Source organism: Anopheles merus, chromosome 2L, assembly GCF_017562075.2.
Source record: "Anopheles merus strain MAF chromosome 2L, AmerM5.1, whole genome shotgun sequence".
Lineage (NCBI taxonomy): Eukaryota > Metazoa > Arthropoda > Insecta > Diptera > Culicidae > Anopheles > Anopheles merus.
Window position 1 is genome coordinate 39,790,666 of NC_054083.1, and position 26,436 is coordinate 39,817,101.

A 26,436-nucleotide genomic window follows, 5' to 3' on the forward strand; every position below is an offset into this window, starting at 1 on the left:
AATCGAACCATAATTCTATCACACACACACACTTTCGTACTGGCACACATAAAGAAAACCCCTTCAAACAACGTTAACCGATCGCAAGGACCATTGTATGGAAATGGTTTTTGTTCATCGCCATTGCCCGATCGATCCGATCCGGGTGCATGGTGTATGGTGTGGAAAATTATGTGTCGTTGAAAATTGGTCGTCTATTAGTGTCAAGGCGAGACGTGCGTGCAGTCAGTAACCAGTGATGCTCGACGAAAAAAGCTCACCCACCCACTCGCATAATACCGCCCGATCTGCTTCGGTTACGGTGTGTGCGTTCCAGATCATAGGTTGAATTATTCTAGCAGTGTGTGTCTCTCCCCGTGCCAGCAGCAGTACTTGATCTGAGCAAGGTGCGGTGCAACTGTGATGGGCAATTTTCGGTTCAAAACGTAGCCCCAAACTGTGCCCATGTCGTGGCAAACTCTTCGCACATTAACCGGGGCTCGACCGTAATCAGGGCTTTCCGTTGCTCGGATGGGGGGTTGAGTGGGAGGAGTTTGCCATGAGTCGAAAATTGCAAGATGATCACGGTCAACGACAACAAAACGGCCCGCGCGTGACAAGAGCCATCATCGCGCTTGCCCTTCTTTCGGTTCCCATCTTGCTTCTTGGGTCTTGGTTTTGCACACACACATACAAAAAAGACGCCCCCATAATGAAGTCATCAGATTTGCAATTTTCGTGCGTTTCATGCCAAGTGAAACATAAATCGCGTGTGTGTGTATGTGTATCGTTTGCAACGGTGACCTTAATCGTGGAGGATCGTGCAGATCCGCTGATCAACCTGGTAGCACACAGAAGAAGTGTCATTTGTAGGGGTAATTTAAGGGCAAAACGGTACTCTTCTGTGACATTGATGAGCGGATACAGTTAATGGTTGCTGACATGCGCTTAACGCAAGCAAAATAGTTCTAGAATAACAAAGAATGAAGTAGGGAGGAGTTGTTATGTCACCTAAAAACAGCTTCTTGTTTTCTAATTGTTACGCACAATCTAGCGCAATTGGCAGCTGAATCCCACCAGTCAATCTCCTTGTCTCACGCTGTCTCGTAAGCTCCCGGAATCAAACCTCATCCAATTGAAAGTGAAACCATCCAAAGAGACACTGTCCGGGGTGATGGTGGCAAGCCCCACAAAATCCGACGTAGAAAGTGATATAGATCCGCTGAACCGGTGCGTCCGGTAGTAGTATATATCTCGGTGGGTTCCAGTTTCCGTGTGCATTTCCCTGACACGTCTCTCTGTCTCTTCGCTGCACACTAAGCCTCTAACGAGTTACTTTCTCACTCGAACCGTGGATGCTGTGCGCGTTTTTCACTGCTGCTGCTAGCCCTTGGAAAGAAGGTGTTGGTCAACCGCATACGCCTTCCACCACGCTTTAAATCCATCCGTCGGCATCGGTCAACGTTTCCCGAGTCCCCCAACACATCGATCAATCTGCCACCCGTCCACGCACACACACACACACACACACAGGCCGGAGATGCATTCGATACCGATGCTGAAATCGGTTCAAGGTTGCTACAGTTTCAGATTACCGATGGTGGTGGTCAGTGTGTGTGTGTGTTCTTGCGTCGATGATGTGTCAGCTGTCTGTCTAATGGGAGGGAGCAAAAACCAACGCAAAGTAAATAAATAAATGCTCATAAATAAACATGACGCTGCTGGGAGGAGATGGGCCGCGAAGGGAAAGGCTTGGGCGTGGAAATCACAAAACCGTTTTCCCAGTCATTGAACTTTCGTTGATGGCCGGGCAGGGTGTTGTTAAACGGTTTAATAATGGGAATGGTACAGCGATATATTTAACATTTAAATTTCTAGCTTGAATTGATTTTTAACGTTTCCTTCTTGGCTTGGTTATGTTTAAAAAAAATCGTTTATCTTATCCATGGTAAAAATATTCCTTCTTTTTTTCATCAAATTTGTATGCCGAGTACCTTTTTAGTACATCTGTTGAATTTTGCTTTTAATTGTCATCTTAAATCATATTTTTTCTATTCCACAAATAATTAGTTTCATATTGGGTCGCTTTCCGTTTCTAAATCGTAGGCTGAAATTTTGGCCTTTCAACTGTTTGCATTGTATAGCAGTTTTCGAGCAGCTATCAAAGTGGGTATAATTTACAGGTGGGCTAATCCCAAGGTGTATGAATTTAGAAGGCTGATTTTTATCGCTTTTGCTTCTGAATGGAGATTTTAAGGGTTGTTTGTGTATTTGTCAAGTTACCAGAAAGCCTATTTGAGCAAAAGTTTTCATCCGTCCTTTCAAAAATAGACGTGCAAATTTGGTTATAAAAACATGCCATGAGACCACCTTGTATACATACACATTGATTCTAGATTCACCTTCTTTAATGCACCTTGGGATAAATGACCATTTTTGCCATTTTTTCGAGCAGGTACTCGAATCTAATTCTAGCTTTAAGGCTGAAACAATCTGAAAATGGCAGGCTAGTTTTTTGTGTGGTTTTGTATGGAGTGTTTACATGATTTCAGCCTCCAACGGTCAAACTTCATATAAAAAGCTGACTAGAATCGTGAAGGGTCCCATTACTGGAAAAGGAATTAGTTTACAAACGTTATTAGAATGTCTCCTTAAGCTTAATCCTTAATCCTCCGCTTAATCCTTAAGCTCTGAAGCCATTCTTGCTGCGTTCTTTGTTAATGCTATGACATAAATAAACACTCTCTTCTTGCCAACACATTTCTCCCAGCAAATGCGTATTTTACTCTAATTCGCATTGCCCACGCTTTCACAAATGAACGCCCTCACAAAACTCTGGACACACACACAGAAACCCTCCGACAGTTAGACGCCGAACTACCTTTGGGCTTATCGTAAATCTAAATTAGAAACATTCCCACCGCGCTCTTTGGCGGCATCTCTCGGCACGTTACACGTTCCTTTCGCGTTTGACTCTCTCTGTCTCTCTCTCTCTCTCTCTCTACTTACGGGCTGCTGACTAAACCGCACGTGTATGTGTGTGTGTGTAGGGTGTCCCATCTTCCTCTGCTCTGAGGGCAGGAACATTTTTCATCCAACCATTTATTAAAAGAAATGATTATCACCAATCGTGGGCTCTCGATTACCCCGGCGGCGGTGGTGGCGGCGGCAGCAACGCCAGCAACAAATTAAAACTTATCGCACCGCAGATCGGTAAATAAATTAGCGCCACCTTCGCTGAGCACCAACCCGAATCGAGCGGGGGGCGCTGGGAAGGAAGGGGAGAGCGATGGTGTCTGTTTCCATTCCGATGCGTGCAATCCAGAGTGCAGCAGTAACCCGGTGCAGTTTTTGCACCCCGATGCGCACTATGGTTCTGTGGTTGGGAAACACCGTTACTGGAAGCGGGGGTGGGGGACATTATTCATTCGCATGATGTAGAAAAACTGCAAGAAGCAACAAGCCTCCTAGTAGTTGGCAAAATAGGATGATGAGTGTTCTCATGTCATCCACCGTGTCCAGCGAGCGAACACTGCGAACCGAGAAGGTCAGCGAAGCGTCATTTATTATGAATGGGTGGCAGTTCGGTAGTAGATTATCATAAATTTGTAGCATAATTCGTTAATTGAATATCGGGGCGTATTAGGTTACATACGCTCATGCGTCTTTTAATCGCGCAATTAGTGAGCGGCGCTGTGCGGTATGGCAAACGCAGGAAGCTATTGAGCAATGAAATGTGATCAAGATGAATCGGACAGACACAGAAAAATCCATTTGTTTTGTATTTCATTATAGATTATGTTCCATTGTTTGTTAATTGTTAACACGACTGGGCTCCTTTCAGTGAAGAATTTTTATTTTCCCCTTATACAAACTGTCATTTACGTATGTGTATTGCCTTATTGAAAACGGACTTTAAGTGGCTTTGGAAATAAAACTCTAATTCACGGGTTCGTTAATAAACCTTTTCCCGGGTTTTCTAAAAGGTAGACCTCTGATATTCATCCCATTTGTAGCTCCTAATTGAAAAACTCCTACGAACCGTACGGTCGTAAATTTCAAATTTTATCTGTCAACGTGCCTCACTGACCTAATTTCCTGCTGACCTACAGTCTCGCTGTTGCTTCGGCGACGGATAGAGAAACAAGGCCAGAATAGGCTACTGCACCACTGATTTTTCGGAGATGCAACAGAACCTAGCGGTCGCTAGCGGTGCTTTTTTATGATTGGAAATAAGCATTCGAGATTTTTATGTCATCCATTTAATTTGTCATTTCGGTTTAAAGCTGGTCCTTCCCCCCGTATGGTTGGTAGCTATTTTATGAGCATTTGATTGAATTTGTTACCACACACGTGTACACACGTGTGCGATCTAGAGCTAGAGTGTTAGGAGCTGGAAAGAGATAGAGACATGGTTAAAGAACTCGGTCATCTATTTCTTGCTACGCCAATAAGATGGGAGGCCAAGAAGGTAGCCAGTGGATGCGTACATTCAATTGAAAGACGCTGTTTGGTGCGTGGGACGTCGTGATGCGTAAGAATAGCAGCAGCACCCTAGTGCTGCAGTAGCAATGAGGAGCACTGCATGTAAACATAAATGCACGCTCTTGCACGCCTCCGTTACCGTGCGCGGTGTCGTCTGTGAGCAATGTTGGAACAAATTACTTTTCGGTCGTTGGGCCAGTAGAAGGTGCGCTGTATAAGGGAACGGGGGTAGTAATATCCGGAGAGAATTATGCAATGAAGACGGCTGGGCAAGACGGCAGAACTTCCGGTGGACTGGATTTGTAGTTAAGGTTTGTTGTTGTGCTGCCGTCCGGTTCAACGGTGTCGTTTCAATTCACGGTTCAATCTGTACAAGCAGCCAAGGTTATCGAAACGGTTTCAAAGCAAGTCTTAAAATGAACTTGTGATCGTAGGCGAGATTGTGTTCGGTTGAGATCAGTTTAGTAGTTTTGGGTTTGAGTAAATGTTCAGAACGCGTAGTTTGAATGAAGTTTTGGTATTTCAACGGATCTCTGGCAATACTCCATGTTTAAACACAAAACGTTAAAAAAAGCAATAGTTTAACAGAAGTTTATCATTTGTAACGTAATTCTAGTAATTTATCTCTTATTCGGCAAATTGATCTAATCTTATAAAGGATGATATTCTATTCTATTTCTGTTATTGTATCTGCTACTAGAATCTTATTATTACAATTTACGTACAAAACTGCGAAAAACAATGACCCAAATTGTAATTAATCTCACATCATCATAATCGAAACAAACTATTTCCTTCACATTGATTAGCTACAATTCAATTTAGCAATTAATGCCAACGATACAGCGTCTGCGGCATACCTCTTGAGACATTCGTTCACAACACGGTGACAGCCCAGCAACCAGAATGTGGCCCCTTCTTCCAGCTGTGCTCCGCTCCCGAGAGCAACGGAACGAGCAGCTGCAAAGCTCCAACCTGCTCTAAACTGCTCCCACGCAACTCACTGAGCACACTTGCAGCTGTTATAATTGAATTTTCAAAGCAACAGCATATGGCTTGGAATGTCATATCCATAAAGCACTGGGCAACGAAAAATAACCTGGTAGCCGATATACATTAACTCGATGCTTCTGCGTGTCTATCGACCTCTGGCGAACACACGATTGCGCACCGCACAGTTTGCCTTGGGAAGGTGAAGAAACGAAAAGGAGGGAAAAAAACCTGCCCTATTTATTGAAACTGGCTCGCCCACGCGTAAACACACAGGCAAACCTAGTGTTTGTGGTGCTTGCGTTAGAGAGAAAAAAGAAGAAAAAAAAAGATATAGAGGTTACTAGCGAGGACCTTCCATCGTCGTCGTCATAGTCGTTAGTCTCCGTTTCCGTTCGATGATGAACTCGAAACCAAAATTAAAGGGGTTCGCTGCAGCAAGGAGGAGTACTGCACCACTGCCATCAAAACCTGTACTAGAACGATACCAGGTACCCGGGGTTGGAGATTGCAACTCTTTTTTGTTGCGTAGGATGAAGCCCCTTAAGCCTTGTCGCCGTCATCGTCTGCAGCACTGCAGTTGGAAGTTGATAAAAACATGCTGCCACTGCGCCGACATTGTTTTGCGCGGGGGAAACCCCTCGGAATGATGGGAGTTTACAATTGTGTGATCTACGGTCCCGCTTCGAATGTTCGATCATTTGCTTCAATTTGTGTGTGGTGATGCATGATGCAATGAGCACATTGCGCGCGGAATTTAGGTCACAACCGATGTGCCCCGATGGAGTACGATCGAGACAGCAGCAACAGCAGCACAACCTGTACCGCTGTCATAATTGTAGTTTCTAGTGTGTGATTTATGAGCTTAATCCTTTCATTGACACTAGCGATAATTTAGGCAAGCGTAAGGCTTAAACGTTACATGTTTACTGTCAAGGTCATGGAAATGATTATCTAATGTTTGTTTTTCGTATTGTCTTCTCTTTGCAGGTAAACCACAAAGACATTAAGACGGAGCTTAATTCAGTTTAAGTCAAATAGTAACTGATCCTGCAACATTGGAGCTACCAATTCTCAACAAAAAGAGCTTACTGCAGAGTTCTTTTGTGCGGCAACCGCTGCTTTATTGCATCATTTCCTCTTTACTAAGTGCGTAAAACACAACTTTTTATTCACACCGAATCCTCCCGATAGTGGGCTGAGCCGCAGCAGAGATACTGAAGTACTCCCGCAACGAGCCTCCTACAGTTGGTTGAGGTTTATCTTTCGCCACCTCGTTGCGAGATGCAGTTGTTTTATTCACGACATGCGTCAACACAAGACACGTTTCTATGACATTTGCTTACCACCTGGGCCGCTGGGTGCGTTGGCACTGGCTGTGGAGCCTCAACAACAACAACACTTCTTTGGAGAATCAAAACCCAAAGCTCAATGCGAGCACAGACAGCAACACCTGGGGATAAATCAATACAACCTTCTCTATCCCCATGTCACAGCCGCTCTTGGGTGGATCATGTACATAACCTCCGTTACTTGGCGATGCTTTTGTTACGGTGTACAACACGGTAGTAGTAGTTGCATTGCGGGGCACTTGCGGCCGCTGTAGGCGAACGTGCAAGATCTACTAATCCTTCGGCCCGATGCCACACTACTGCCATCAATCGGCCGCTTGCAAACCCACACGTATCAATTGGTCCCCCCCCACCCCCCCCCATTTTCTTGCCACTTGCCTGGCACGCCGGGTGACAATTTCTTGCCACACTTCTTCCTGTCATGGGGTCGGGTTTTTTGTTTTGCTTTTGTTGCTTTGTGCGGCACAAATATTAACGCGCTATCGCTTTGTAAGGCACTTGGGACGTTCGGGCGGTCGATTTTATAACCGGTCAGTACACGATATTAAAGTGGATTGTTTATTTGTTGAGGGACTTTTTTTTTCTTTCTGCTACATGCAAGTCAATGATTGTTTTCCGTCAGCTTGCGGGTTGGTTTATGAATGTCTCTCTCTTCAGTCTAGAGTTAAGCGCGTTTGCGTGGGATTGCTTGTACAAGTCGTGTTAGAGGCGTGATTGAGCAGGTCTTGAGATGATTGCAAACAGCAAACATATTAAAAATCATTGCGAACTGTAGGGCCGAGGCCAAACACATCGCGAAAAGCCCACCGTAACGAAAAAATTTGACAGCTGAAATGTATCGTCTCGTAACGCTTCGTAACGCTTCGTAACGTTTCGTAACGTTTCGTAACGCTTTTTGTTTTTTGTTAATCCACTTTCGTTCCATCAATTGGTGCTGCGAAATCCAAAGGAAATTGCGGTTTTCTTTGTTCTACAGCGCAAACCAATAATTTAACATGAGTTTTAGTGAGTTTTTACAAGTTTTCCTGCCAAAAATTGTGGTGAACAACAATCCGCAGTTTTGTTGTTGTTGACATTGACAAGCGGTACATGTCATCGGTCAAATTTTTCGCTATGATGGTTATTTCAGTGTGTCTGGTTTTGGCCTTAAATTAAAAAAGTAAAAGCAAAAGGATTCTCAAAATTCAGACGAAATAGCAGCAAAGCGATTAGGCATTGCTATTTGCAAATTGTGAGTAGTAATGGTATTTTATTTCAACAGTTCTCACGGATATCTTACGTGTTTCCACATATTTACGATCGTGTTACAAATATACATGCTTCACGTAGATGCTGTTCACTTCCACCACATCATGCCCCGAAAATCGAAAGTCGAATCGATCCTTCAAAAAATCATAAATAAAGGTCCCGCGACCCTTCAATTCCCGACTCCGATCGATGATTGTGCGATATTTACGAATCGTTTTTTTTTTACATTTCATATCTTCGCTTGCGATATTGCAAATTACTGCGCACGCGATTTGCTAACCAGCTCTCCATGCAGTCGGTCAAATCACAAATGTCAAACCGTTCAACCCTTCACCGACATCTCACCACCATCATCATCATCAACAGCATCAATCGGTCGGTCGGTCAAAGAAAGCAGGCAAAATAGTAGATGTTGGTGGGTCGGTTTTTTTCCAACTCTCTACCACCCTCCAATTCATCATACGCCAAATCACCCTTCATCGCGATCGCGCGCAAATTCTTACCTACGGAGCGATATTTTGATTAGTTCCGCACCAAGTATATCGCCAGCCACCCTCCCCTGACTATGCAGCACTAGTGGTGCGATCGTTCACGCCAACCATTACACAATGTTTTGACACACACATACTCGACAGTTTGTGTGTGTGTGTCCCTCTCGCTGGATGAAAGTATGTGCCGGAAACAAAACCGTAGTGTCGCGTCCAGCGATCGAGCACCAGTGGCGCAGGAATAAGAGAGTGAGCGAGGGGGAGGATATGTAAAAGTCAATAAATTTTCATTAGAAAAAGTTCAACTAGTTTACACGCGGAAAGTGGACCGCACTGGCGAAAATGGCACCCTGCCACACAAAAGCGCTGACAAAAATTAAACGTAAAAAAAAACACCGGACCAGTTGGGCCCAGTCCGCAAGCATAAACAATTACGTCGCACTGCATGGGGGCGCTATATGGGTACAATTTTACCACCTTACTCGGTCCTGCCAACCCTTACCGCTCTCATAGTATCTTTACCCGGCTCTGGAATATATCCCGCCACCCCATACGGGGTGGCCCGAATATCATATCACACGGCTTCCCGGATCAACACTCTCGGGCCGGGTGCATATTAGATTTGTGTGTAAGTATCGCTTGATCTGCGCGAGTACACTTACACACGCGTCGGCTTCAAGGAAGTGTCCGGCCCGTGATCGGTCGCCGGAATCCCGATCTCCCGGAGGGCCGTCGTGAACGTGTTATTTATTTGCACTGTAATTTAATTCAATCAAAAAGTCACAACAGTGCTCGGTCGGCCGCGTACTTTTTGCGGTCGTGCGTTGGAAAATAGATTTGCGGCAGGCAGTTTGCGCACCGAGAGGGAAGAGGGAAGCCAAACGTAATAATTTATTAGTGGAGCACGCGCCCGGGCATGCGTAATCAGGTTGGCAGCAGGACAAAGCACGGGGATTTGAGCAGAGGAACGGCCGCTTCGAGTGTCGCCTAGAATTTGTTTGGAACTTATATACAATTTAGCTAGCAATTCGGTTAAGACATTGTGGACACTGTACAACTCCTGTTGCACATTATCAATCCAAACGAGCAACAGCTCATGAAAACGGTCACGCACATCACAACCGGGAAGCTGGTGCTGGTATTCAAGTGCCGTTCAAAAATGGTGCAAATTAAATTTCATAAAATTATGATCGTCACCTGACGCTTGTTATGATTTGAATGAGCGGGGTGGGTTGGCGTTTTGCTTCCAGCACAATTATAGCCCACAATTAAAGGCACTGACAACTGGTGGAACCCTGCTGCGTGCGCACTTGTTAAGCTGTTTCAGGAAATTAAAGAGCTGCATTGATGTAGCTTGCAGCAATCGGGGTAGATTATCAACTGCAGCTGAAGGAGGAGAGTGTTTACTCCCGTGCCGGGCATGCTTTTTATTGGTAGAGGAAGCGATGCAACAAGGCCCGAGGAAGATTAAAACCAGAGTAACAAGGAAGTGATATTTGACACTGTTTTAGATTTTTGCCACAATTTAATAATTTTTTAATATTATTTATGATGGTTGTTGGTGTGTTTGTGGACTATTTCTCTAATATTTATTATTAGTACAGGTATTTTTTCAATTATTATTAAAATTACAATCCTTGCATCTCAATGACTCAATGCAGCACAAACAAACTTGAGAAGATTGAAGTTTACTACCAGAAATGTACACGAAGAATGATCAAAAGATTACAAAAGACAAACAGACAATCGAGATAAAATAAAACGGCAGCATATGATTTTTTGTGCCGAAATAAAATGAACACCAACGTTCACCAGTCGCAAAAGCCATCATCATTACCAAATTATAAGATAAAATCAGTATTGCAACATCTCCGAGCCTTATACGGCGCACGGCGAATCAATCAACCCCGTTGCCAACCTGGCAACGCTTGTCAACTCCAGGTGCCAAACTATAGTCAAACAAATGACGCATGTTCTGTTGACGCTGCCCTAATGCTAGGCCCTACTGGTGTAGCCGTTCCCGTTCCCAGGGAGGCCCCCACCCGATTGCAACATCGCACTTACTCTTGTGCTTGCGGACCTAGATTTTGCACCGAAAATTCCAATCCTTTCTTTCGCTGCTTACCAATGTGGCGTTGCGTAATGTTTTGTTGTTTTTTGTTCCTTGCTTCTCTCCTCCTGCTGACACCAAATTTCGTACACCCAACGTACGCGTTTGGGTATGGGCCCGCTCCCCAAATGACCCATTTGCGTTGTGCGGCGGGGTCTATCACAGGAACCGCCCTGCAGTGTGTAATACCCGCATAATGTTTTAAGCTGCGCGCCAGCCTCCCGAATGTTGGCCGGGGGTAGTAGCTGAGAAGTTAGAAAAGAGTTTTGCCTATTAGCGGGGAGATAGCGAGTGGATGGAAATCCTACGCACAGAGGGGCACCACAGGGCTCCGAGGTTCGAAATAAAGGAAAAAGACAATCATTATTTCCACAGGCTTAAATTTGGCCATGCGAGCGCGCGGACTCATGCGGAGAATTATGATTTGAAGGGGGGAACTTTTGGGTTTTTGATGGTGATGGTTAAAATTCTCCATAACGCAAGAAACAGCTGCTACAAGGCGTGTTTTTAGTGCCACATTCAAGCTTAAGAATTAACAAGACAGACACGTGACGGTTGAGGACTTTCAAAACACGTTGAGACACATGGCTTGACCTGATAATAGGTTACACGAATAAAGTGCGCATATGAACAGGGGTTTCAGTTAGCTACTTCGCACTAAATAGTATATAAAAAACAACCTCTCTTTCTCTCGCTCTCTCTCTGTCTGAAATGGGGTCAGTTTTGCAAGGACGCTGCAAAACAACCATCGGCCTTGCTAAAGAAAAAAAGGAACTCGAACCTTTGCGGTGTACCAGGAACAATAGTGGTATCGAAAATGAAAGTTGGCAAAGCCGAAAGAGCCGCATTGAACCTACTGCCAGCCAGCCCGTCATGTATTCGACATCGTCTGCACCAAGCGACGAACGTACTGTCTGGAGTAAGATGTTTTTTCCTTGGTTGGGCGGTACACTTTATCTGTAATTTGTGCACACACCTCTCACTAATTATCCCACGTTTTTTGGATGCAAATCAGGTGAAACATCTTTTTTACGCGATGTACGTTGCAGCCCACTTGCCGTCACAATGTGCAATTGATCACTTAATATTGCAGTCGGGGAACAGTTTTTTTGGACGCCAATTTCTTTAAACATGGTGCGTGACTAGGTGCTAAACAATTATCAGAACACTATCGATGCGCATGGAGGGAAAATATTGCCCAAAATGTGGTCAAAATGTGTTCTGGAGAATAAAATTGTAAATTTTATAATTAAAAATGGCATTCTAAAATATAAGTACAGCTTCTATCTTTACTGTACTTCATTCTTTATTTTATATTCATTTTTGTAAAATTTATACGTACCCATTGTGTATAGTTCTTCTACTGCAAGCATGAATAAATTACCAAACGTGTCTGTCAATTAGGCCGAACACTGTTTCGGGCTTCCGCTTTTGTTTTCAACACACTTCACTACCAACGGCAGCATGTAAAAAGCACACCAAAGCTGGAAAGCGAAAAGCATAAAGCATGATAGATTATTACATTTAACAACACGTTTGGCCAAAAAACCAGTCATGGCTCAAACATTCCATAAAAGGATTGCTTAAATCGGTGCATTAATTTTTATTGACAAGCTTTATGGTAGGTACACGCCAGAAAATATGGTATCAAACCCGATTGAACGTGTTAAAAAGGGCTACAATTTGCATGACACCCGGAACTCTGTGTTTTTTGGTGGTGTCAAAATGTGTAGCAGTAATTACACGCTTAACAAGTAAGGACTTTCTTCTTTAAGTTGTTGCAAACAACTCTACAAGATGCTAAGGAATTCAATAAATTAGATTGGAGCTTTCCTTCCATAACATCAGTACTCAGTTATCTGTTTTCTATAATAAGTTAATATAATAAGTAATAAGGAAGAAATTGAGTATATCTTTGTCGTTCCCCATGATCAATAAAAAATGGGGTTTTAATTATTTTATGTGTAGTGTAGAGGCACTCGTAAACACAACCATTGAATTGAATTCATAACTCATACAATTAACTACCGTCGAGCAAAGTGTCCAATAAATATAGCTCACTCGTGTGTACCATTTATGACACAACGGAATGCAGAAAAGAAACGATACAACAGAAGAAATCAACTTGACTCACTCTAAACTCCAGATTAAAATGCCAGCTGCAATCAAAAGTAGATAAAGTAGGTGACGGCGTACTGCATTTGCTGCGCTACGCGCACCGCAACCACTTGCGCGCGTTTGCAAACAAATAAGGAAGAGCTTACCCCCAGGTCGGCAGCAGCAGGCTGTTGTCACCATAGCAAATCAACATAATCAAATGCGCACCACCGGCAACTCCGACACTGTACGCTGTCTTCCCGTTTTCCCTCGCTAATGAACTCACTCAGCAAATAAACACTCTCACCACCGGTGTGTGTCATACCGTTCACGTTCAGATCGCTCCAGCTCGTTTGAATTTATGGACAGGACTTACCGGGGACACCTATTTAAGTGTGTGTCCCCTCCTGTTCAGAAGTGCTTCTGTGGTATGCTTTTCTGGCACTTGCACTTGGCGCTGGATTGTTGTTGCATACGCCGCTGCAGATAAATTTGATGTGTAAAGCGCACACCGAGTCGCGCACGGACGTCGCACATTGCGTGTGGGGATCGATTAACATAACTTAATTAAAAAAGCAGCGCACCCATTCGTTTTGGCTGCAACGGGTGACAAGTGTTCGAGACCGGAGCGCGAGATACATCTGTTAATGGATGGTTGGAGTATTTTTTTATCCTAACCCAATGTGGATGGTCCGTTTTTTTTACCCTCCCCTCACCAAAGAAACAAATCATTCCCTGGAAGGAAGGGTACGTAAAAAACGGAACAAGAAGCGAAAGTGAAAGCGGTTTGCGAGCGCGCGGGGGGTTTGGTGATCGGCGATCGGATCAGAATGAAAAATTGTATCGCGATGAGCAGAGCATTGGTTTGCAATTTAGCATATTTAACATTTTCACACCGCCGAAAGGGAATGAAGTTGTCTATAAGTGGGCAAAAACACGGCTCGGCATGTTTTATTGATGGATAGAAAACACATAAATTAGTGCGAGCAAAATAAGGCGTTCGAAGCGGAGAGAGTGAGAGAGAGAGCGTGGTAGAAAAGGAAGGAGAAAGACACACTCATCATCTTTTTTTGTTGTTTCTTGTGCAGCCTTTTTTGCACCGATAATAAGATGGTGCTAATTCAGTGCTTTTATAACTGATCGATCGAACACAAGAAACACGCTCATAAAACAATGCATGATTAGTGAGCATATTCGTATCGTTTGCATCGTTAGTGGCATAAGGTGGAGAGCTAACCTGTTTTTGACCCGCAACTGGTGGCTGTAAACACGCGTCTCCAACGCAATTAATCGGTGCACTGTTTAATTCCTTTCCGAACCCGAAGACGGATCGGCAATTGATGAAATCGGCAGCGCACAAGCCGACCGGACTCGTGCCAATAAACCGCCGACAATCATTCGCACTCTCTTCCCGGTCTAACCCTCGCGTAGGGGGACCTCTTTCCTCGTCGGTTTCGTCGCTGCTGCAAGAGTTGAAGTCTCCCGTTGTTGCCCTTTTATCGACATTTGAGATTCTGCGAGATTGCGCGGGAGCGAGAAACACGTTCCACCTTCGCACGGTGCTCCAGACTGAAGCACCCCAGATTGTCCTCGGTCTTTGTCTTGCACCCTTGCACCTGGAGGGTGATATTTTTATTAATTTATTGGTATCAAATCAATTTCAAACGTTATTTTTTGTCCTCCTGTCCTTATCTCGCGTTCTCTGTCTTTCTTTTCCATCCACAAGACGGACAGCACACGCGCGCGTTATCCAAGAGTAGCAAGAGCTCCTCGACGACCGATCGCTATCTCGACGCTATTTGAAGCGATTTTGCGGAACGGACTTGCACCTCGGAGACTAACTTTCCTCGCTTCCACCATCGCTATCGGTTGCATTAAATCATTAATTTTCATATTTGGCATGAGCGGTCGGGGAGACTGTTGGCGTTGACGCAGTCGTTTGCTGTTGTCGTTTTCGTACTCTGTTATGAATGACAATTTCCTTCGCTGGCGCTGGGTGGAATGATGGAAAACCTGTGTGTGTGTGTGTGTGTGGGGGTGCTATCAAGCCTTGGCTTGCCATTTCCTTCGGGAACAACTGGCGAGCAGTGCAGTGGGTTTGACGGTTGTTGCCCAGTTTTCACTTCACGATCTGTTGCTGCTCCCTTGTTCACTCCCCACCGGTGTGCCAACCGTATCCGTCGTCCGGTTCTGTTTATGGTTTGGCCTTTTGTGGACAGCTGATTTTCTCTTTCCCCGACACTTTGCGGACACAATCCTACACTCACTCGTTGAACACACACATTCGCACGCACGCACACCTGGCGCAGTCGCTGTCTGTGGGGCAGAACGTTCAGTCCGATCAATCGAACCACACGAGGTATTAATAAATCATATTGATCGTGAAGTGAAGATATGCGTTACCTCCGCAGCACTGCGCACACTCCGGACACGCTGGTCAACACTGCTATTGACAGTTCGGTGCAGTGCGATCGGGTTTAGTAGCAGTTCGGTAAGGAAGTTCATTCGGCGCTGACAGGTGATTAATTATTATCGCCGGGAAGGGATCGCAGGAATCCTCTTGATCGCCTCCAAAACGGTTGGACAAATACTGCCATTTCAGTTGGCGTAAGTGCATTTTGATGAATGATGACGTGAAACTGAGAAGTTCCTTCTAAAAACTCCCTTTAAAAGGGAGTTGTGATGGGTAAGGTTGACAAAAAACCCGTAGTTGACTCCCATCTGACGCCAATAACTACGGAAGTTAGGTCCAACATTATTTGGAGTCTTTCAGAATCGTCTGGAGCCGTCCGGAATTGTCTGGAACTTTCTATCCGGAATCAACTGGAGTTATCCGAAGTCGTCCGGAGTGATCCGGAGACATCCGAAGTCGTCCGGCGTCTTCTAGAGTCGTCCGAAGACTTCCGGAGTCTTCTGGAGTCGGGGTCTTTCGGAATCGGAGTCTTCTGGAGTCGGGGTCTTTCGGAATCGGAGTCGTCCGGAGTCGGCCGGAAGACTCCGACTCCAACGGATTTCGGACGCCTCTGGACGACTCCAGATGACTCCGGATGACTCTTGATGGCTCTGGACGACTCCGGATGACTCTGGACGACTCCGAATGACTCGGAGCAACTCTGGACGACTCCAAAAGACCAAACGATTTCGGAAGATTCCCAACGACTCCGGGCGACTTCGGATGACACCGGGCGAGTCTGACCGGCTCCAGACGATTCCAAACGGCTCTAGACGAAAGAGCCCATCACCAAATAAGAGTCCAATTAACTAGTTCTTTAGTTAGTTTTTTCAAGGTCGAATTGCAAACTAAATATGGTTGTTGTGCAATGAGTTGCATAATTCAACTTTTGGGTCGTCTGAAACTTCACCAAAAAGCATTCCTAAAAAACGACCTAACTTTCAATCCAAACCAAATGTCAGTCACACCGTGAGAACCCGATTCCTTCTTACATTCGCTGTCATTGCCTCATTTCCTCATACAGGCCTTTAAATTTCACTTACACTTACTCTTTAACCCACCGTGCTGATTTCACATGCATCTTCCTGCTGCATTATTCCGAAAATTGATTTTACCGCACCAATCACTGTCACAGGCAGCAATACCGGTTTTGTCCTTCACCGGGTGCGCTTTTAGATCAACTCAAAAGGCACCTGTCGCCCCGGACAAACCACAAAGTGCCTTAAAATATGCCACAAATTTCGTTCCATTAACTGCGCGACCGCACCGAACTAAGTGGCGAGCGATTATGTTTAAAGGACGCATTTTCTTTTCATTTCACTATCCTCCCCTGATCCCACTCAACATTGCATTCGAGTTGGGGTGCGCACGCTCTCTCAAGTGCAAGCTCAGCGAACTCTGATGTCAGCGAACGGTTCACGCAAGAAGTACCATTACATATTCTCCCGGAGCCGGCTTGGAGACAACTGTTCCAAATAGCGTCACCAGTGCTGCATAAGGTCGGACTCTCTCTCTCTTCCTTCGTCAGCCATCCTTCTTCGCCGTCCGCAAATGGAAACGTGCAAACATACATACATAAAAAAAACAACCGTTCACTTCACTCACTTTCCTCCGCATCCGTGCCTCAACCATTGGATCACAAACATGGCATAAGATCTGTTGTAGATTAAGCAATTATCTGCTCTTTAAGCGCGCAATGTCGCCCCTGACCATACGACGAGTGCTGCGGGGTCCTCCCCGGTTCGCTCGCACGGTACAGGCGGTCGGGTTGATTCTGCGCTGACCGAGGCAGCTCGCCAGCTCCCATCGATTGATCCGGCGGGAGAGATAATCTCTTGACGCGATATGATTGGAACCGCACGTTTCATAAATACACACAGGCGCACGCGGGGACACTCGCAGAAATAGATTACGCGGCGCTGCGGAGTACTTACCGGCCTCTCGAGGTGCTAGGCGCTCGTGGAGTGTCACGATCACGATGTGTGCGCCTAGCCAGCTTGCGGTTTTTCCCCCTAAAACCCTAATCGAGCTAACTAACTATCAAAACCTTCAAATCAGGAGCGACAACAGAGGGAGGCGAGGGCAGTGGGAGTGAGTTTATTTGTGGGAGAGCAACGCGAACGCATTCAATGGCTGGGTAAATTGAAAGCGAAAGCTACTTCAGCATGGTTTAAAAGCCTGTAACTATGTTTTTTCTTCTTTCTCGTACGCTTGAGTTGCGGGATGCGGGATGAAATTGACTCAGAAAACGTTACCAACGTTCGAGAAGAATTTCTCGCGTCCCTGCTCGATCGTCTACTGGGGGCCCAATAGATGCGGGCTTGCGGGGGGGGGGGGGGGGGGGGTTAGTTTTGCAGATATCCTCCTCGATCCCTTCCTATCCGCGCCAACCGACAATTGCAATTCGCACGCACATCATCACCACGCAGTTGGTGCGATCGATTGGTTCGATCGAGCGGACCAGTTGGCGGTGGTGGCGCACAGAGGATACAGACGAAACCGGACACCCGCACCGAACGCCAATTTCGTTCGCGACTCGTACAGGCGCGCACTCGCGCGTCCGCGAATCGTGAAGAGTCTCCACGGTCGGCCGATCGGAGGGAAAACCGCGCACCAAACGTGGCGACATTCTTAAGCTTCATTAAAAAATAAATGCTAATAGTAAACACTTCTCTAAAAGGGGCTTTGCGTGGCGGGCAACAGCTCTCGGTGTACAGCTGATCAGTACTTAGCCGGGGCTGCTCTTGAGCTTGGTCGCTGGGTGAGACAGGGAGCAGCAAACATGTACGCGAGGTAGTTTACGCGAGAAAAAAAGACTACTCCAAGACGATCGAAACCGTGCTGCTAGGGAAAAGAGGCGTAAAGCGATGCGGTTGCCGTTGGTTCATTAAATCATGGCCAGGTTTTGCGAATTTGTTATGCTACAATGTTTCAGTCTTATTGTAGATTTGCCTATGCATTTTTTGTAGTACATTTATATGTAGTATACACTAAAAGATGTGAAGCTATCTTTTTCAATTAGTTAAATAATTAAACGAGAATCAAGCAAACTGTTTCATCTTTTTCAACTTTTTCTACTTCACTATTGAGAAGTTGTAACATGATTTGCGACGACATGAATATACTGTTGTGATTTCAAGTGCCTAAAAATGGTGATATTGTCGACTTCAAGTGTTAATCTATCCAAAAAAATTAGTCTTTTTAATTATGTATAATTAATTTACTTCTTTTCGAAACCTATGACCATCCCTTGCTGGCTTAAATCACGCTTTAATTGCACTATGCAAAGCATCTAAAAGCTAACTTAGCTGTGTTGCACACTCTGTTGAGTGCCAACTCTTCCCAACGTGCGGTCAACGCGACGCGCGGACGTGCTCTTCTCCGGCCAACACTCGGGAGCAATTAGTTGAGTCATTAGCTTTCGTGAAAGAATTTCCATTGAACGGCGAACGTCGTTGTCGTCGTCCTGTACCCAGCCAACAATTTCCGAAGGCGCCCCGTGTAAAAAATTTTTACTTTAAGCTTTCCTTAAGTTTTTACACTAGCAGCAGCTAAAGTAAAAACTTTCAGCACGGCACAAACCGACACACACATTCAAATGCTTGGATTGCTGGTCCTGCTTACGCATACATTTGTATTTATCCCTCCCCTTATATTTTCGGATTGCTGGTTGTAGTAGTGACGCTTTTTCTTTTTGCTTTATGCACACTTTCGCATGCTATTTATTGGTGTTACTCTTTCCACATGCGTTTTGGCACACTCACACTCTGTATACGGCAGGATGCTTCACCCCTTCCAAATGCTGCGGTTGCTTTCTATTACCCTTCCTCTCGTTCTTCCTTCTACCCTCTGCGCTAGGATATCCTCGACTGGTGCTGCGCGTGTTCAGCCGGCGCCTGTCTGGAAATGACGTCACGGACTGGTGCTCATTTCAAGGAGCCGTATCCTAGGCGTCCTTGAAGTGCGCTCTTCTACGAAAGAGCTGTAATGAAATCTGTTGATGAAAATTAACCAATAATTAATCCATGTTTTTTATAACAAACTAAACAATATTTTGCACATAGGATTATAGAAACGCTTACCTTTATATTTTAAAACCGGACACCGTTTTCCTTCTGTCGATCGTTTTGCGGGATGTTGGCAACCGTCGATTAACATGCGCGTGCACTGTAACTTTTTAGACGACAAGCGTTAGTTGAATGTATCCATTGAAGCACACACGAGGATAAGAAACTTACCTTAGAAAATTACAAGGATAAATCATTCCATATTTGAAGAAGAAGGAACACGGCACAAAACGTAAACGAGCAAAGTACGGGGCACAAGAAATCACACATCACTCCAACACATCCTTCCACAGTGAAAGTTCTGGACAGACTGAGGATGCCTAACACCCGGATGAGCGCGATAGCAGAAAAATCATGGGAGATCGAGAGAGATGTGTAGTCTCGGTTCAGCGGAATACGCATGCAGATGCATGCGTGTGTGTCACTCGAAGGATATCGGTTTCCCCTTCTCCCGTTTTTCGTTCATAGGCCACACGATCGGCGTTGTGCCGTCCAAAATCTAGAGAAAGAAGACATGCTCTCTCGCTTTGGCACACAGGAAAGTTTTCCAATAGCTTCGGTTTTGCTGGTTGGGTAGCATCGTTCGCGAAGCAACCGGGTCCAATCAACCGGCGCGAAGATTATGGAGCGCGGGCGGCGCGTTTCTTCTTCACCCTCAAAGCCGGGGTTCGGGTCCCTTGGCGAATGCTCGAACGACGATTAGCTCCTTGTACCGCGAGCAGCAGAACATGAAATTGATTTAACGGGCCTGTCACCGCTTCCCAGTCCTTCCGTTGGATGTGCGGCAGATGTGGACGTGACCGCAGCCAGCCGACCGAATCAGAAACCATAGAAGGCGGGTCCAGTCTCCATCTAAACGCTGCCGCTTTGCACCGAACGTGAGGCTCGCGTTCCTTCCGCCAAAAAGAGGGGTACGGGTGGGTGGAGTTTTCCCTTTCGTCGGGCAGATGTGTTGGGAACTGTTACCGCAATGGTTTGGGGAAAGTAAAATTCAAGATCACGACGCCCCCGGTATCGGTTACGTTTTGCGGTTACGGGCTTGGGCCGCGGGTGCACCGTCCTCCGCGAGAGTTTTCCCTTTCGTTTGGAGCCGCTGGAGCCGAATTAGCCGCATGCGTTACACACGCATGCGAAAAGGAAATTCTTTAGCTAGGTGAATGGTCAAACCGTTTAGCTTTTAGCGAGAAAAAGTACACAGTGAAGTTACATGCGTTGGTATTTCACGTTCGGCTGAGTGCAGGGAAGGAATCGTTTTCCCAAAGCCCAAACGGTTGTGCTGATGTTGTACGAACAAATGAAAGCGTATGATTGCAATCGCAAATCATGTAACGATTTTATCATGTTCAATTATTCATTTAAATTTGGTGTCCCTTGAGCTCTTGGCTTGCGTTGCGAAACGCCGTCCCCCATTGCGCAAACGAATGCGCATTGCGAGCTACCGAAACAACCGATACACGATCGGCAATCGTTTTGGGGCTGTGCGACATGTTCCCGTTTTGCAAACATTCGTTGCGTATTTGTCAGCATACATTCCACACCGCAGGTACATTGCGGTGCGTTTTTCCTGTTTGCGGTAGAACCGAGGGAAGAGCTCGACATCTGTGTGGGGTAAAGTCGTAGAAGCTCGAGCTCGGTCGAGCATGCGCCAGTGTAAAAGTGACATGCATTGGTGCAACGAACTAAGAAGCACGTGCGCTGCTTGTAACGAAGCCTGCTTACATGAGAGGTTAAGTAAATGAGCTACGATACGGTTTTGTTAGTTGCGTTTTTGCCAATTAATGGTGAATTTGAGGGACTGAAAAAAAGAGTTCCAAATGAGGTAAAACGTTTCACTGGAATAAAGTTGAATTCGAAGATTGAATTGAAAATTTTAATTTATTATATTTAAGTTATAAAAAGTCATTTTTTAATTAAATTAATCATGAATTTACTAATGAGCCGACAAACGTGTATAATAGCTTGCCTCATTTTTCACGCCGCCTGCCGGATGTAATAAAAGAAACTCCAGAAATTATGTTCCATCTCGTGCACCACCATCAATTCTATCGTTCTGAGCGTGCCGTGGCATAACAACACCCACAAAGGGCGTGCATTTTTGGTGACCTAATTTGTTTTGCTTTGGACGTTTCAAAACACTGCCTTTCCCTTTCCCCACCTCAAAGCCTGCCGATGCGGGGTAGCATATACGACGCCGGAAGGAATAACATAACAGAAAACATAATCAAAAGCAGACAGTGTGACTTCTTCCCACGACTCCCCATGTTCTCCCACTGCACCCACCATACCTTGGAGAAGCGCTGTGTATAGATGTGTAGAAAACAAAACGTGTGTTTATTTCTGAACGCGTGTTAATGATTGAGTTTGTTTGGGGGCTGAAAAAGAACTCCACCGAAGCAGTTGGGATTTTCTCTTTCAGGAATGGAAAATTGTTTGAAAAACTGGGAATCTCCAGGGGAAAGAAAACGAGACCGATCTGTGGCTGCGTTTTGTTTAGCCGATGTCTTCAAAAATGTTTGATGTTAGCGAGGGGCGGGTGGAAAAGAAAGAATTCAAAATAAACGGAATTTTTATTAGCTTTTGAAAATTAGCTTAATTGGGTGCCGATTTGTATGTGGAGCTGTGATACCGATTTAGAATGACGTTAATTGGCGATGGGTTGCATCGTATGCATTTTTCGAGTTTTTCACATATTTCTGGCGCCGAAACATCAAAATTGATGTCACTGTAACATTAGGAAAGGCAATATTACTTAAAAAGTGAGTCGTTCAACCCAACAATAGGGTTTAAACTCAACTCTGAGTTCTAATAAGGATTTGCTCTACAAATTTTGTTACCTTTGCATCACATAGTATGTTGAAGAATTTAATCACTTCAATAACTCCAATTTTCTGATTTTTACGACACATGTGTTTTTTGACATTAAAACGTATTATGTTGTGAAGCTGTAATATTAGACGAGTTCTAAATCCAAAGGAATCTGTGAGAACCATCTGAAGCAGTGAGAACCAAAAGATCGCTAGGACCTAAAAACACTTTCTAAAATCCTCTTATAAAAACGTTTTTAATCAAACCGTCTTTCTAAAATTCTAAGGTCAAATTGAATCCCAGAAATTTCCTCCACCAAAACAATGAATCGCTGGTGGTTTTATTCATCTAGTTCCATGTGTCCCTCTCCCCCTAACCAACACTGACACTGTACAAGCGAAGTTCATCCACTGCAACTGTTGCACTTGCAATATGTTGCCACTTTATTACAGCGAGCGCGCGAAAGCAGTCATGGCATTCCGGCCGGCTAGTTTTGAACCACTTGTGCGAAGAGTCGGTCGGCCGTGCAAAAACGGCACTATCAGGGGCTACGGGTTAGCTATTGATACTACGAATACCTCTACTACTACTGCAAGTACTGCCACACACACACACACACCGGTGCGCCACCGCGCAATGTTGCGATCTGGTCAGACGGGATAGCTGGCAAACACATTTCGCATTCCTTGTGGCCAATTTATGGCAACCTAGTGTGACAGTTTTACACACGCACTCTCCCACCACTCCCCCGTCGTCCCGGTCGAAGCGTGCATCGTTAGCCCGGTGTAAAGTGCATCGGTACGACGAGAGCAGTGTGACAGCGAGTGATCGATTAATGGAAAATGGCAACGAACGGGACGTAACGGACGAGGCTTCAATGAAAATCGAGTCGTGTGCGAATGTCGGGTGCGAATTGGTAGGCTTTACGGCCGGCGTTTGCCATGTCCGACTGTCTGCTAATGAGCCAGGTCGGGGCTGCCACGGGTTGGTGTGGTGTTTTGTGCCGACAGGGATAAGACGAATCGGTGCTGATAATATCTCCCTCTTGGGTGGAGAATTTCGTCGACTTGGATTGATCTAAGTTTCTCAAAAATAATTTAAATAAATTAGTGAAACATTTCCAAGAAATAATGTAAACTGTATTTATGCAAAATTTTAACCTTTTTAGGAGATCATAACTTTTCTTAATTATTTATCCCATTATTTACCACTAAAAGCTCTGCCATGTCTTCCGAGAAGATCCTTAATTGCGGCAATCCTGAGGTGTTTTCTCTTCCCAAAAAATTACCTAACATTAATTCTGCCATACGAGATTCTCGTATTACCCGGGACGGATTTATTGCACAACTGCATCGCCTTACGCAACCTTTCCCGCAACATCCTGAACCTACCCAGAATGCCAAAAAAGGGTACCCACATCAAGATCGATGCATAAAATTTAGTCCTTGTCAAATCACTTTCGCCCAGGCAGGTAAGCCTTGAACCGTTTGGTGAACCGTTTGACAAACGCAGGCGCCAGCTGGAGCCGCTCCAAATATGGCTCACCACATTGTTAGCACAGGGATGCAGAGGAGCACACACACACACAGCCGGTTATGGTTGTAGTTCCGATTTACTTTCTCCTAAAAGCATTTCAATTAAGAGAAAATCACTCAACCCGCACGGAACCTCCTTGTACTCCGGGAGCCCCCGCGGGAGCATCGGTCAGAAAACACGCGGCGCACACTGAAAAATCAAACCAATATGCCAAATCCATCGCTCCGACTGCCCCTGGAGACCTTTACGCAGCGTGCGCGTGTGTATAGAAGAGCAAATTCAAAAAGGCTACCCCAGAAACATTGAAATTGCATCCGTCGTGCTCGCCGATTCCGAACTTCCGACTTCAGGCTTCCCGCGGACCCGTCTCTTTGCATGCGAACCCCCCGACCGGTGTGTCGGTTGTTGTCTATCAACGCCGGCAACTTATTGGCACATGCCAGTAAAAGAACACACGGAAATGAATCGCACTGCCAAGCGCGGGTGGAGCTGCCGCTTTTTTGCCGCTTCTGTTTCGCTTTTGCATCTTGTGCATGTTGTGTGTTGATGAAGACGGTCGAGAAATTTGCGCATTCGATACGCAAACTCCTGCAGGGCCCCGCTCGGGCGAGTGAGTGGGCGTAAAGCTACGCATAAGAGGAGCAGTTCTTTTTTTTCTCTTTCAACACGGAAAGACTGGTCAAAGAGGTAAAATTGGACTCAAAAAAAAAAGCGTGTGTATGTTCACGTCGCCCTTTCGACAGCAGTATGTTGCGTGCGTTCGACTTTCGCGATTGATTCCGTTTGGCTGTGTTGCACTTTGTGTGCATTGCGGTGCTCCAGTTTGTTTAACCCTTTTGCAGGGCATTGGGTTTGTTGTGATGTTTGTGATGTTTTATGCAGGAAAGAATGTAAATGTTTTCTGTAGAAAACAAAGACAGCGAGATAATTTATTTCCATGAACATGCTTTGTAAGGTAATTATTTAAACTTTCTTGCAAAAATAAATCTACGATCATGCGAGACATGCACTTGGACAAATACATGCGTGTAGGTATCTTTTTAAGATCTACCTTCGAGTTTATTCAATTATGATCAGTTTTCACGACAAAATTGTTGGAGTAGAGATTTTTCATCTTGTTGGTCATAAAAAATTCGACAAGAAGCCGCTGATGGACGTTGGACGTCGGTTTACGGATTAAGGTGTCATATAGAAATTCCACCGAAATTCGCCAGAAATGATCGCGAAACCATTGGACGCAATTTCTACTTCTGCTGATATGTTTGTTCATGTTTTCCCAGGTACTATTTAACTGTTTTGCCGGTTGCATCGACCTCCTGGCTAAGCGAAAGTAGCTAAGCAGCAACATATCCCTCAATCATCATTTTCAACTTCGTTTAGAGGTTCTTGTCGCTCGGCCTTTCGGAATTGGGCTTTCATTCGATGCTCTGATTGTTGTATAATAGTGTCAAGATGTTGTAGATGCCCGAACGGACTTGTCCGACGTCCACATTTGCGTCGTAGATTGGTGCCTTTCTTTTATCGCACACGCTTCTAAACGAAGTTGCTGCACTTTTTTGGCCATCACGCATAGAGCTCATCTGATAGAAGTGTCATATTTTGCCTGCTGACTCAAAGAATACTTCCATTGAAAGTGTAATTAACGTTTCATTAGTGCGCGGGTAGATACACCCTTTTTAATGCAAACGTAATAGTAGACACTGTCTGTCCACTTGATTTGATGCTGTCCACTTGATGCTATCTAGAATAAGAACACAAATTGATTGGTGATGGGGCGGTCCCGTGGTACAGTCGTCAACTCTAACGACTCAATAACATGGCCGTCATGGGTTCAAGCCTGAAATGAACCGTCCCGCCGTTGCAAGGATTTGACTATTCGGCTGCGTGGTAATGAATTAAGTCTCGAAAGCCTGTATGTCCCGGCATGCCCGCGTAGGACGTTACGCCAAATAGAAGAAGAAGAATTGATGAAATTGTTCTTTTGTCCTAAATTGATACTATAAACACTATTGACACGGACAAATAACATTTTAAAAAGCGTCAAACCTATCTCTATCACGATCGACAGCATTACTTACCACTGGGAATGATCAATCTGCACACGTTTAAGATACATTCCACGTGCACTAATCCTCTCGCTCAAAGCTACACCCACAGCTTGTCTGTTTGTGCAGACCATAAAGCAAAATATTACGCTACATAAAACAAATCTTTCCATTTGCTCAGCCCAGCCCCCGACCGCACTTGAATGGATTTTAATTTCAGATCAATCGATGTGTGTCCCTTCTGTCAAACGGCGGAAAACTGTGTCATGATCTCCTTCCACACGGCGCACCAGTCCGCCAGTGCTTTGTGTTATGCAAAACTTGTCCAGCGCACCACAACCTTCAACACACTCCACATCGGCTGGCACATACTTACCGCGTGGCACGTGGCATCTAACGGCACTACTTTACGCAACTTCATAATCCATCCGACGACCGCCGAGTCTTTGTTGGCCCCCCTCCGTTTACTTGGCAAATACTCAATTGACACGCGGTTGGTGGTGCGGCTTTTGTGTGTCCCCCGTTTGTCTTCTTCCTCGCGCTTCGGGAGGAAACACGGATCAATTATAGTTTTGCATAGTTTGCCTTCTCTAGTTGGCCGCCGGATCGGATCAACAAAGGCGCTAGCGGATCACGGTGACACACGGCGTGTGCAATATGCGCCGGGTGTCCTTCTGGGCCCCCGTTGGAGCGCTGCTCGGAACGCGGCGGCAGTGTCGCAAGTGTCGCCGCTCGGAAGGATAAATTAATTGGTTCTGTCCAATTGTGATCGGTGGCATTTG

The 26,436-nt window shown here is 45.3% G+C and overlaps 1 protein-coding gene and 1 long non-coding RNA gene across 9 annotated transcripts in view; one reads left to right on the top strand and one right to left on the bottom strand.

The window, feature by feature from the left end:
- Positions 1-26,436, top strand: part of LOC121594906 — a 270,610-nt gene that overhangs the window by 178,399 nt on the left and 65,775 nt on the right. The window lies entirely within an intron of this gene.
- LOC121594914 lies at positions 18,806-19,813 on the bottom strand. The gene is made up of 3 exons (XR_006005051.1): positions 19,440-19,813; positions 19,284-19,374; positions 18,806-19,195 (listed from the first exon to the last, which is right to left on the bottom strand). It is a non-coding gene; the product is annotated as an uncharacterized LOC121594914 (long non-coding RNA).